Here is a 12369-nt window from a genome sequence, read left to right on the forward strand (position 1 = left end):
GAGTCACGACTGTTGTTTCCCCCCCCCCCCCCCGTAGCCTTGTGGGACCTCTCTGCTTGCCACCGGAAGGTGGGTGGCCGTTCCACCTTCCAGGGCCCAGAGATTTAACGCGCCTTTCACGAGCACCGACACTTTCCGCGGCATCGCTGTCAGCCCAGCCCGCGCGGTCCGCCACAATCGTCGCGCTCAAGGTCAGGCAACGCGCCACAAGCCGATGAAGCAAATGGGAGCGGAAGGGTGTCTGCGCACGCCAGCCCTTGGAACGGGAGCGGAAAACAGTGCCGCTGCACATGGAAGTCTGCCAACCAACGACAGTTCCAGGAGGGGAAGATTCAGGACTCGTTGGAGTGGGCAGCATGTGCTTCTGGGCTGGGCCCCTGCAGACAGCGGGGGGAGGCTCGTGGGACTGAATTCTCCCCAGATATCTATATCTATATCTATATCTATCTCCCTACCTTCCCCTGAGATAACAGTGTTCAATGTGCATGGACTGTGTGTGTGTGGAGACTACAGAGTACTATTCCTCTTTATGCTCCCTCTTGGAGTCTGAACTGCTACAGTCCAGACCGGGGGTCCCCAACATGGTGCCAACATCTTTCTTGGTGCCTGCCAAGTATTTTTAGACAATTGGTGGGGCATAGGATTGCCAGGTCCCTCTTCGCCACTGGTAGGAGGTTTTTGGGGCGGAGCCTGAGGAGGGTGGGGTTTGGGGAGGGGAGGGACTTCAATGCCATACAGTCCAATTGCCAAAGCAGCCAGTTGTACTTGCCAAAGAGATCAGTTGTAATAGCAGGAGATCTCCAGCTAGTACCTGGAGGTTGGCAACCCTAGTGGGGCAGGGTGGGGCTCTTGCCCAGCATGGTTCTGATTGGCCACTGAAGATCTGATCGGCTATACAGATTAAAATAATACTGTTGCAGTGGCAGCTGCTGCAACAGTGTTTGTCTTATTCTCTCTTACCCCTCTTTCCTAGGGAATTTTTAAATTACCCCTATGTGGTTCTGCCTCCTGCGGGAGCCATTTGGTGGCTGTGCCCGCCGCCCTGTGTCAGAAATTTAAAAGTGCCCACAGGCTCAAAAATGTTGGAGACCCCTGTGTGTGTGTGTGTGCGTGTGTGGGGAATAAAACAGGAGTCCAGCGGCATCTTACAGACTAATTTATCCCAGCATAAGCATTTCAGAGGTTTATGCATGGCAGTTTTACCTGAGATTCATTGCTCGCTGGACCCACACTTTCCTGTTGGGAGTCTATGCACCAGCAGTCTCCAAGCTCAAACTGGGAAGGATTTGAGTCCCCGCCCCTTGAAATGCTGCTTCGCAATTGGCTGCAGTGAGAGAAATGTCCCCTCCTCTGAAACCCAATCGCCGCATAAAAAAGCTGTGGAACACAGGCAGGAGGGTGCTGCTGCAGTTGTCTTGTTTGGGGGCTTCCTAGAGGCACCTGGTTGGTCACTGTGTGAGCAGACTGCTGGACTTCATGGGCCTTGGTCTGATCCAGCAGGGCTTTCCTTATGTTCTTATGAGGTAGATGAGGCTGAGAGAGCTCGAGCTGTGACTTTGCCCAAGGTCACCCAGCTGGCTTCATGTGTAGGAGTGGGGAAACTAACCCTGTTCACCTGATTAGCCTCTGCCGCTCATGTGGAGGAATGGGGAATCAAACCCGGTTCTCCAGATCAGAGTCCACTGCTCTAAACCACTGCTCTTAACCACTACACCACACTGGCTCTCCCATCCAAGTACTGTGTGTAAAGTGCCGTCAAGTCACAGCCAACTTATGGCGACCCCTTTGGGGTTTTCAAGGCAAGAGACTAACAGAGGTGGTTTGCCAGTGCCTTCCTCTGCACAGCAACCCTGGACTTCCTTGGTGGTCTACCATCCAAATACTAACCAGGGCTGACCCTGCTTAGCTTCTGAGATCTGACAAGATCAGGCAGGCTAGCCTGGGCCATCCAGGTCAGGGCCACAGAAGGCTACACTGGAGTAAATCCAGTTAGTCTTGAAGTTGCCATCAGACTCCCAGTTCATTTTGCTGCAAGAGAGGAACATGGCTACCCACTTGGAATGATGCAAGTCTGCATTTTCTTGCAGATCGCAGGCCTGAAAGAATGAGAGCAGCAGAAACATGGAAAGGTTGGTTCCTCTGATAGTTTGTATATGCAAATACACGGCCCATGGGGAGAAAACATAATGGGAACCAGCCGAGGATGAAAAGAGGCAGGTACACTCTGATATCAGCAAAATGTTTAGTGGGGACATGGGAGTGCTGCGGTAAGGTAACACCGAAATATTTTAGAGAGGTTTTTAGACTGTTCTGAGAGCGCTGCGAAAAATGGGATGAACGATTTTTCCTTTACTGGGACTCAGGTACCAAGGAAGAAGGAGGAGTTGGTTTTTATACCCCGATTTTCTCTACCTTTAAGGAGTCTAAAACCAGCTTACAATCACCTTCCCTTCCCGTCCCCACAACAGAGGTAGGTGGGGCTGTGAGGTAGGTGGGGCTGAGAGTGTTCAGAGAGAACTGTGGCTAGCCCAAGGTCACCCAGCTGGCTTCATATGTAGGAGTGGGGAATCGAACCTGGTTCTCCAGATTAGAGTCCACTGCTCTTAACCGCCACACCGCGTTGGCTCTCCATCAGGCACATTGTACTGGGAACAGACCGCGGTTGTGCGGTGATTCCTGTTTCAGTTTGATCCCACACTTCCTCAGAGGAGCTCATCATGGCATACATGTTTTCCTTCCCCCTTTTCTGTCCTCACAACAACCTTGCAAGATAGGAAGAAAGTGACTGGTCTAAGGTCTCCCAGACAGCATTATGATTGAGTGGTGATTTGAACCTGGGTATCCCCAGTGGGATACTCCAAGCACTAAGCTAGTAGGAAAAGGCATCTTGTTAGGGTTTCCAGGTCCCCCTTTGCAACTGGCGGGAGAGTTTGGGGATGAAGCCTGAGGAGGGCGGGGTTTGGGGAGGGACTTCAACGCCATAGAGTCCAATTGCCAACGCGGCCATTTTCTCCAGGGGAACTGATCTCTATCGGCTGGAGATCAGTTGTAATAGCAGGAGATCTCCAGCTAGTACCTGGAGGTTGGCAACCCTACATTTTGTACGTTATTACCTCCCACACATTCCAGAATCTGCCCGAAGTGGCTACATGCTCAGTGGCTTCTGGGTTCTCTATTACTTCCTATTTCTTTGAAGAAGGGGTGTGGTCAAAGATAACATAAGGTGGTGCTCAATGGACTCGGGTAATGGAAGGGATGTGGTTACAAGGCCAAGAGGAACGTGACCTTCTGGAGAAGATTCCAGCAACCATTTCTTCATCTAGAACACCCATTTCCCCTAATCAGCCACGGCCTTTTATGCATGGCTGTTTCCCTCACTGTCACTCCTCTGATGACTTCGGGTCATTGATCCAACCATCAGAGGTCACCTCGCTCTCCCCGCTTGTTTCCGCACATTTTGCCCCTGTTTTCAGGGGCCTGTTTGATTACAAATTTTAAAATGTGGGCAAAATGTGCTGAAATGCAAAGGGAGAATGTTGAAGCGTTAAATTGTTGACAAATATGTGCAGTTTTAGCTGGTGTGTCTATTAGGACTATCCTGTGTCTATCATAGGGTTGCCAGGTCCCTCTTTGCCACTGGCGGGAGGTTTTTGGGGCAAAGACTGAGGAGGGCGGGGTTTGGGGAGGGGAGGGACCTCCATGCCATAGAGTCCAATTGCCAAAGCGGCGATTTTCTCCAGGTGAACTGATCTCTATCAGCTGGAGATCAGTTGTAATAGCAGGAGTTCTCCAGCTAGTACCTGGAGGTTGGCAGCCCTAGTCTATCAAGATCATTTGTATATAAATTTTATTCTTTCTATATATAATGTTTCATTTATGTACCTACTTTACGTACCCACTCATTGTGGGCTGTAATAATAAAGCACAAACGAAGCAGGGGGAGAACGAGGCAACCTCTGACAGTCGGAAACGGCACACATAATCCAAACAAAGACCGGAAGTCATCAGACGGGTGTCCGCAAGGGAAACAGCCATGCATAAAAGGCCAATGAGTATATTCTGCAGGCACATCATGTGCCTATTTAATTCTCACTCATCTTTTCCAGTGCGGTTGTGTTTCTGCATACACATGAGGGACTGAATCAATGTGATCTGGCTGTAGGTAATTTTCTAGTGTGCTGATTTATGGCCAAGGGCCAGGCTGAAGTGATTGTCAATCTACATTTTTTTAGCTCACGCTAGCTCGGATTTAGCCGCTACGCTTCTGCAAGCCTGCCTTGGATGCATAAACTGAGTTCGCCGGATTGCGCTGCCTTTTCATACAAAGCAGAGCTCGACACATTTATTTGGTGGGGGTGAGCAGAGTGGTTAGACAAAGTGCTGGCCGATTTCAATCTCCACAATTTCATGTCATTTTCACTCCCAACCCCACCTGCTTAACTGCATTCTAAACTTAATTGGGCATGATGTAAAAAAAAAAAAAAACTGTTGGTGTTCTTATGAAATATATAGATTCTCAAATTTCTCATATGTGCAGTTCATGCAAGGTCATAAAATTCATAGAATCATAGAGTTGGAAGGAACCTCCAGGGTCATCTAGTCCAACCCCCTGCACAGTGCAGGAAATTCACAACTACCTCCCCCCACCACACACCCAGTGACCCCTACTCCATACCCAGAAGATGGCCAAGAAACAGTTCTGGCCTAAGAGAAGGATTTCTGAATGATGCCTGCCCAACATTCTTCTGAAAATCATGGGAGGACACTCTTTTGGTATCTCACTCCACTGTAGATACAGCTGGCCCAGGCTAGCCTAATCTCATCAGATCTCAGATGCTAAGGAGGGTCAGCCCTGGTTAGTAATTGAGGGGAGACCACCATGGAATACCAAGGTCACTATGTAGAGGAAGGCTATGGCAAACCACCTCTGTTAGTCACTTGCCTTGAAAACTGTACGGGGTCGCCATAAGTCAGCTGCGGCTTGACTGCACTTTACACACAAGAGCGCGCATGCACGTTGAACCAGTTCTAGTGGGTTCAATGATGTTTGCTCTCGTTGAAGTATATCCAGGATTATATTTTCTCAAGGATTTACCCTGCACATTATTCCTCTGCCACTTAACACCACTGTTTTATCCTAAGTAGGCAGAGTGAATTAATATTGCATTCTAAGGTTTTTTTTTTTAATGCCAGCACTTTCTCCTCTTAATGTTCCTTTTCTCCAGGTTATACAGACCCCCGATGCTTAATCTTTCTTGCCAGAACGTGGCTTCTAGTTCCTCCATCATTTCTGTGGTTTTCTTTGGAATCCTTCCCAACTTGCTGAGCAGAGATGTGCAAAATTGGCTTTCTTGCTGGCTTGGGTCCTAAGTCTTGTTTTCATTTGTGCATATCTCTTTTCTCTTGCAAGGACAATTCACCTTTGCGGAGGTCACTCTTCCAGAGTGAGGAAGGCCAGTGAGTTGAACTGAGTCATCTTTTTCACTCAGTCTCACCCATTTCCCTTCCTTGCAGAATCCCCCATCCCACATGGCTTTGATCAACGAAGTCCCATGATGTCCAGCATAGCCGTTTGTGGTGGTCAAAGGGAGACTCTGTCCTCCCCTTTTTCACCAGCAGAAAAGCTGGTTGGATCCGTCCCAAAGTCATTCCGTGAGCTGAAAAATGCCTAGCAATGGAGAACCACCTCCACAAGGGATCAAGAGGGGATACAATAGAAATAAGCCTAGGGTCCAAGCCTTTGTTTTCGTGGTCATTCAGCTTTCAAGCATGCTGATTCAAATCATAATTGAACATGTATAGTTTGAATGTTTTTTTTAAAGCTGTAATTGCAGTAACATGTACAAACTCCATTCATGTAGTAGTAGTAGTAGTAGTAGTAGTAGTAGTAGTAGAAGAAGAAGAAGAAGAAGAAGAAGAAGAAGAAGAAGAAGAAGAGTTGGTTTTTATATGCCGACTTTCTCTACCACTTAAGTCAGAATCTTTTATATGCTGACTTTCTCTACCACTTAAGGCAGAATCAAGCCGGCTTACAATCACCTTCCCTTCCCCTTCCCACAACAGACACCCTGTGAGGTAGGTGAGGCTGAGAGAACTGTGACTAGCCCAAGTTCACCCAGCTGGCTTCATGTGAAGGAGAGGGAAACCAATCCAGTTCACCAGATTAGCCTCCGCCGCTCATGTGGAGGAGTGGGGAATCAAACCCGTTTCTCCAGATCAGACTCCAACGATCCAAACCACCGCTCAAATTATATACCGTAATTTGTAATTTTTAGGTTTAGGTTATATGTTGTATTTTGCTAGCTGGTCATTGACCATATTAATTAATTTGCATTTTACCATTGGCTTAATGGCGCATGATGGATTGAAATACACATCTCAAAAGTTAGTGGAATATGCAGCGACGGCCAAACTGACGAAAGCTGCCAATAAAAAACCAGTGGAAGAATTTCATGAGAACTGGAAACTTTACTATGAATAGGTGGCAAATCAACTTCCATGAAATAAGCTCTTAGAAAGGAGTTCTTTTGTTATTAGATAAAAATGTTAATTAATCAATTGTAGCTCCCAAGGGGGAAAGTAGAGACAATGCACAAGAGTATTAAATTTATATAAATATTCACTTGTTGGAAATTATAGTAGATGATGTAGTATATGTTATTAAGTATTATAAGTCAAGCTTTATACAGTCAACTTTGTATGAGGGGGATTCAATCATACAGAGGGGGGGTGGGGGTGAAGATCTTGTTTTAGATACATTTTAAATATGTAGCTGTGTTCATGAATATAGAGTGTATGTTGTATTTTTTGTGAATTCTGTTCTGTTTGAGACAATAAATTAAAAAAAAAGAAATTTCTTTGGAGGAACATGGATGTATAGTATAGGATCTAAAATTTAGTATTGGGATTGCGTGGGAGAGGACCTGCATCCTCCTACCATCTCCCGATTGTTGCTGTGAGTTTTCATATCCAGATTTGTCTTTGTTTTTCAAATGACAATGTCAATAACTTTCTCCAATGTGCCATGTATTCCTGGGCCATCAGCAGATTGCAAATATTCACGGCATCTCGATTGCCAAGTTCTGTTTGGAACATTGGTGGCGCCCAGAACAGAACACAGTACACCAAACTAGGTCTTATTAATGCTGAGTACCATGGCAGTATTACTTCCCATGTCTTGGAAACAATGATCCTCTTGATGTGGCTTAAAATTCCATTGGCCTCAGAGCAACCCTCCTTTGATTCATGTCCAATTTGTTATCCACTGGAAACCCATCGAATTTGAAAGAAAAGCTGCTCCTTCCCTATCTCACATTTGTGAGTTGGTTTTTTTTAATGCATACAAACTCTTTCCAGATAAAGAAGAATTTGAAATCCCCCCTCCCCTCCATATGCATTTGAACAGTCCTTTCATTTCAGATTCAAAATCTGGATCGATCATTTCCAGAACCACTCCAAAGTGACTCAAAAGGCAAGCCGAAAGGGTGTCTCACAAGCAGATCCCTGCTGCAGAATTGATTTTGTCATAGGATGAGCATAGCTGGAATACCAAATTGGCAGAAGGCCATGTACACATGAACACATGAAGCTGCCTTATACTGAATCACACCCTTGGTCCATCAAAGTCAGTATTGTCTACTCTGACTGGCAGTGGCTCTCCAGGGTCTCAGGCGGAGGTCTTTCACATCACCTACTTGTCTAGCCCCTTTAACTGGAGATGCCGGGGATTGAACCTGGGACCTTCTGAATGCCAAGCAGATACTCTACCACTGAGCCACAGCCCCTCCCCACATAGACCCAAAGTCGTTGGAGGGGTGATGGCAAGGGGAACAACCGTGCATAAAAGACTTAAGTTGACGTCTGAAGTCTGAGGGCCTTGGAGCTTGAATGCTTGACTGATAGGGATGGAGAATCTACAGAAGCATTGTTTCAATTAAACTGAATTGTAGGCCAGGCCCAACCCTGATCTACTGCCCTGAAGTTATCCGCTTCCCTTGCTCCTTGCGTTCATTGTACTTGCTGATGCTCTAATTTCAACAGCCATCATGAGAAGAAACCTGCTGGACCAGACCAGTGGTCCCAGCTAGTCCAGCATCCTGTCTGACACAGTGGCCAACCAGTTGCCCTGGAGGCTAAGGCCTTCTCCTGACGTTGCCTCCTAGCACTTGTTTGCAGAGGTTTGCTGTCTCTGAATATGAAGCTTCCCTGTAGTCACCATGGCTGGTAACCATTGGTGGACCTGTCCTCTATGAATCTGTCAAATCCCTTTTTAAAGCAAGCTATGCTTGTAGCCATCACTAAGGCCTTTTATGCATGGCTGCTTCCCTCATGGTCATCCCTCTGATGACTTCAGGTCGTTGGTTTGATTATGCATGCCGTTTCCGACCATCAGGAGTTACCTCAATCTCCCCCTGAGTTTCACTGCTTTTTCAAATTTGAAATATAACAGGTCCCTGAATAGGGTTACCAGGTTCCTCTTTGCCACTGGCGGGAGGTTTTGGGGCAGAGCCTGAGGAGGGTGGGGTTTCGGGAGGAAAGGGACTCCCAACGCCATACAGTCCAATTGCCAAAGCAGCCATTTTCTCCAGCTGAACTGTCAGCTGGAGTTCAATTACAACAGCAGGAAATCTCCAGCTAGTACCAGGAGGTTGGCAACCCGATCCCTGCAAACACGGGCAAACTGCGGGGAAAATGCAGGGGGAGAGCAAGGGGACCTCTGGTGGACAAAGACCCAAAGTCGTCGGAGGGGTGACGGCAAGGGAAACAACATGCATAAAAACCTAAGTCCACGGCAGCGAATTCTACAATTTGATTACTTGAAGTACTTCCTTCTGTCCATCCTGAATTTATTGCCCATCCTCTTGTTTGGGTGCCCAAGATTTAATATTATGGGAGAAGGAGAAAAAGTTCTCTCTATCCACTTTCTCCACCTATGCACGCTTTTATAAACCTCTGTTATGAGCAGCCATTCCCCCCTCCCCCCCCCCAAAAAAAAGTATGGGTACAATTGTAATTAAAAGTGTGCACACACGTTTTGGTTTTGAAAATGTGTATCGGTTTACTTGACTTTCCTTATTACCCGTGTTGGATTTCATGATAATATTCATTTCCCCCCCTTCTCTTGGTTTCAGCGGGAAACACATTTTCTTGCTATAACTGATTTTGTTTGATGGGATTTGGGGTGGGATTTTCAGGGACTGTATCGTGCCTATGGAATCTTGTCTGCCAAAAAGCCAGATAAGAAAAAGGATCCCAATTGTACGCACAATTTAATGCTGAAGACACTCCTGGCTGCCCTCCAATTGTGATAAAGCTTTCACAGATGGTGCCCCTCACCTGTGGGACCCCCCCTGCCAAATTTCAGGCAGGGAGGCTGAGAAACCTCAGTTTTGTAGAGAAATAATATGCTTGCTTATACAGCAAGCACAGGAAGGCATTTTGCAACTCCACAGAGGAGGCAAAAGGACAGAGATGGAAGAGGGGGGCCTTTGGCACGGCGAGGAAGAGGAAGAGGAAGAGGAAGAGAAAGAAGAAGAAGAAGAAGAAGAAGAAAGATGTAGACAAGCTGGAACATGTCCAGAGGAGGGCAACAAAGATGGTGAGAGGTCTGGAGACCAAATCATATGAGGAAAGGTTGAAGGAGCTGGGTATGTTTAGCCTGAAGAGGAGAAGACTGAGAGGGGATATGATAACCATCTTCAAGTACTTGAAGGGCTGTCACAAAGAGGAGGGTGCCTAGTTGTTTTCTGTTGCCCCAGAAGGTCGGACCAGAACCAACGGGTTGAAATTAAATCAAAAGAGTTTCCGTGGAGACATTAGGAAGAATTTTCTAACAGAGCGGTTCCTCAGTGGAACAGGCTTCCTCAGGAGGTGGTGAGCTCTCCTTCCCTGGAGGTTTTTAAGGAGAGGTTAGATGGCCATCTGTCAGCAATGCTGATTCTATAACCTTAAGCAGATGATGAGAGGGAATGGATCTTGGTCATCTTCTGGGCACATAGTGGGGGTCACTGGGGGTGTGGGGGAGAGGTAGTTGTAAATTTCCTGCATTGTGCAGGGGGTTGGACTAGATGACCCTGGTGGTCCCTTCCAACTCTATGATTCTAAGAGAAGGAGGAAAAAGAGGAAGCAGAGTTGGTTTTTATATACCAACTTTCTCTACCACTTAAGGAAAATCCAAACTGGCTTACAATCACCTCCCCTCCCCCTCCCCACAACAGACACCCTGTGAGGTAGGTGGGGCTGAGAGAGTGTGACTAGCCTAAGGTCACCCAGCAGGCTTCATGTGGAGGAGGAGGGAAACAAATCCAGTTCACTAGATTATCCTCTGCCGCTCATGTGGAGGAGCAGGGAATCGAACCTGGTTTTCCAGATCAGAGTCCACCACTCCAAACTACCACTCTTAACCACTATACCACGCTGGTGTAATGCCATTTTAGGGCAGGCAGAGAAGCATGCATTGTTCAGGCACTTAGTGCGAATGTTCAGAGGAAAGCAAACACTGAAATGATAATGTTTGGGGAAATAATCTTGAAATGAGTGCACAATACAGTGCACCTCTCTCACTCACAGGGGCATTAGTAATGTGTGTGCATTTTGTGTATTACACCAAGAACTCATAATTAGAATTTGTGGCGTGCACTGCAAGGCATGCACACAGTGCCACTAAAGAAGAAGAGTTGGTTTTTATATGCCCACTTTCTCTACCACTTAAGGGAGACTCAAATCAGCTTACAACAACCACCTTCCCTTCCCTTCCCCACACACACCCTGTGAGGTGGGTGGGGCTGAGAGTGTGTGACTAGCCCAAGGTCACCCAGCTGTGTGTAGGAGTGGGGGAAACAAATCCAGTTCACCAGATTAGCCTCTGCCCCTCATGTGGAGGAGTGGGGAATCAAACCCGGTTCTCCAGATCAGAATCCACCATTCCAAACCACCAATCTTAACCACTACACCACGCTGGCTCTCCAGAGAAAAAGGAATGAGGACATTAACCTTAAACATCAGCTGTAGCAAATCCTCTCTCACACAACATGGCAACTCAGTTACACATAAGTAATTGTTAAAAGCAAGCAGCAGAAGAAACCTGTCAATAGTATGTCAATAAGGAGGCACCTGGCACAGATACAGGGAAACGGCAGTGCTGCACTTGCTTATACACACTTCAGAAAGCCCTTGCGTGCCACTGAGGCAGTGATTGGCCAAAATGCTGTGAACAGAAACCTAGCATTGCAATTCTCTTCTGTGGCAAGGCATCTTACCTCTGTTGGGTGGGAAATGTCCCTGTCATTTACATTACATTCTGACTAATTTTCTTCACCCATTACCCTTGGCAAACTACCAGACGTTTAAAAAGATTCACAGCTTTTTTTCCTGAATAGTCCCAATTTTCAATATTTTGTGTCGGACCCAAGCATCTTTTCCACTAGTGAATAAAGGAAGAGGGGTCCCCTTTGACCACCAATAAAAGGCTAGGCTGAGGATGGAATCCAGGCATCAGTCTGTACTAAAGCCAGGCGAAATGTGGGCTGAGCCATTGAGCCAGATGAGTTGTGGTAACAATATTAAAGAATAGGCTGTTTTTAATTAATTTGTGATTAGTTGATATCCTAATGGTTATGGGAGGGGAAGAGGTGAATTCTTCTCCAGGTATGACCTGTCCACTGTTTTGCATGGATATGGCAGAGCAGGGATTGGAACCTGGGCCTCCCCGAGCCTAGTCCAACACTCCAACTGCTACACCATGCTGGTATTTATGGTAGGATGGCTGCTCTCCTCTAGGCCCCTCTGCTCAGACAACCCTATGGTTGCCAAGTCCCACTTGGGAAATATCTGGAGATTTTGGGGATGGAGTGGGGCATAACGGCACAGAGTCCACCCTCCACAGCGGCCATTTTCTCCAGGGGAACTGGTCTCTGTCGACTGGAGATCAGTTGTAATCCCAGACCTCCAGCTAGGGTTGCCAGGTCCCTCTTCGCCACCGGTGGGAGGTTTTTGGGGTGGAGCCTGAGGATGGTGGGGTTTGGCGAGGGACTTAATGCCATTTGCCAAAGTGGCCATTTTCTCCAGGCGAACTGATCTCTAGTGGCTGGAGATCAATTGCAATAGCAGGTGATCTCCAGCAAGCACCTGGAGGTTGGCAGCCCTCTCTCCAGCCCCCACCTGGAGGCTGGCATCCCTAACTGTGGCTTGGCTGGAGTCAGGGTTTAAACCTAGAATTGCGATTGCCAGCGGCTTTATTTTTTTGGGGGTGCAAAGTGTGCAATTGTCTATTAGACGCTAAACAATTAGTGCTTGGCGAGGAGACAACGTGGTGATTCTTTGTTCCAAGCGCCGAGGATAAAAAGCACACCCACCTATATGGGTGGCACC

The sequence above is a fragment of the Euleptes europaea genome, chromosome 18, assembly GCF_029931775.1.
Source record: "Euleptes europaea isolate rEulEur1 chromosome 18, rEulEur1.hap1, whole genome shotgun sequence".
In the NCBI taxonomy this organism is placed as follows: Eukaryota; Metazoa; Chordata; class Lepidosauria; order Squamata; family Sphaerodactylidae; genus Euleptes; species Euleptes europaea.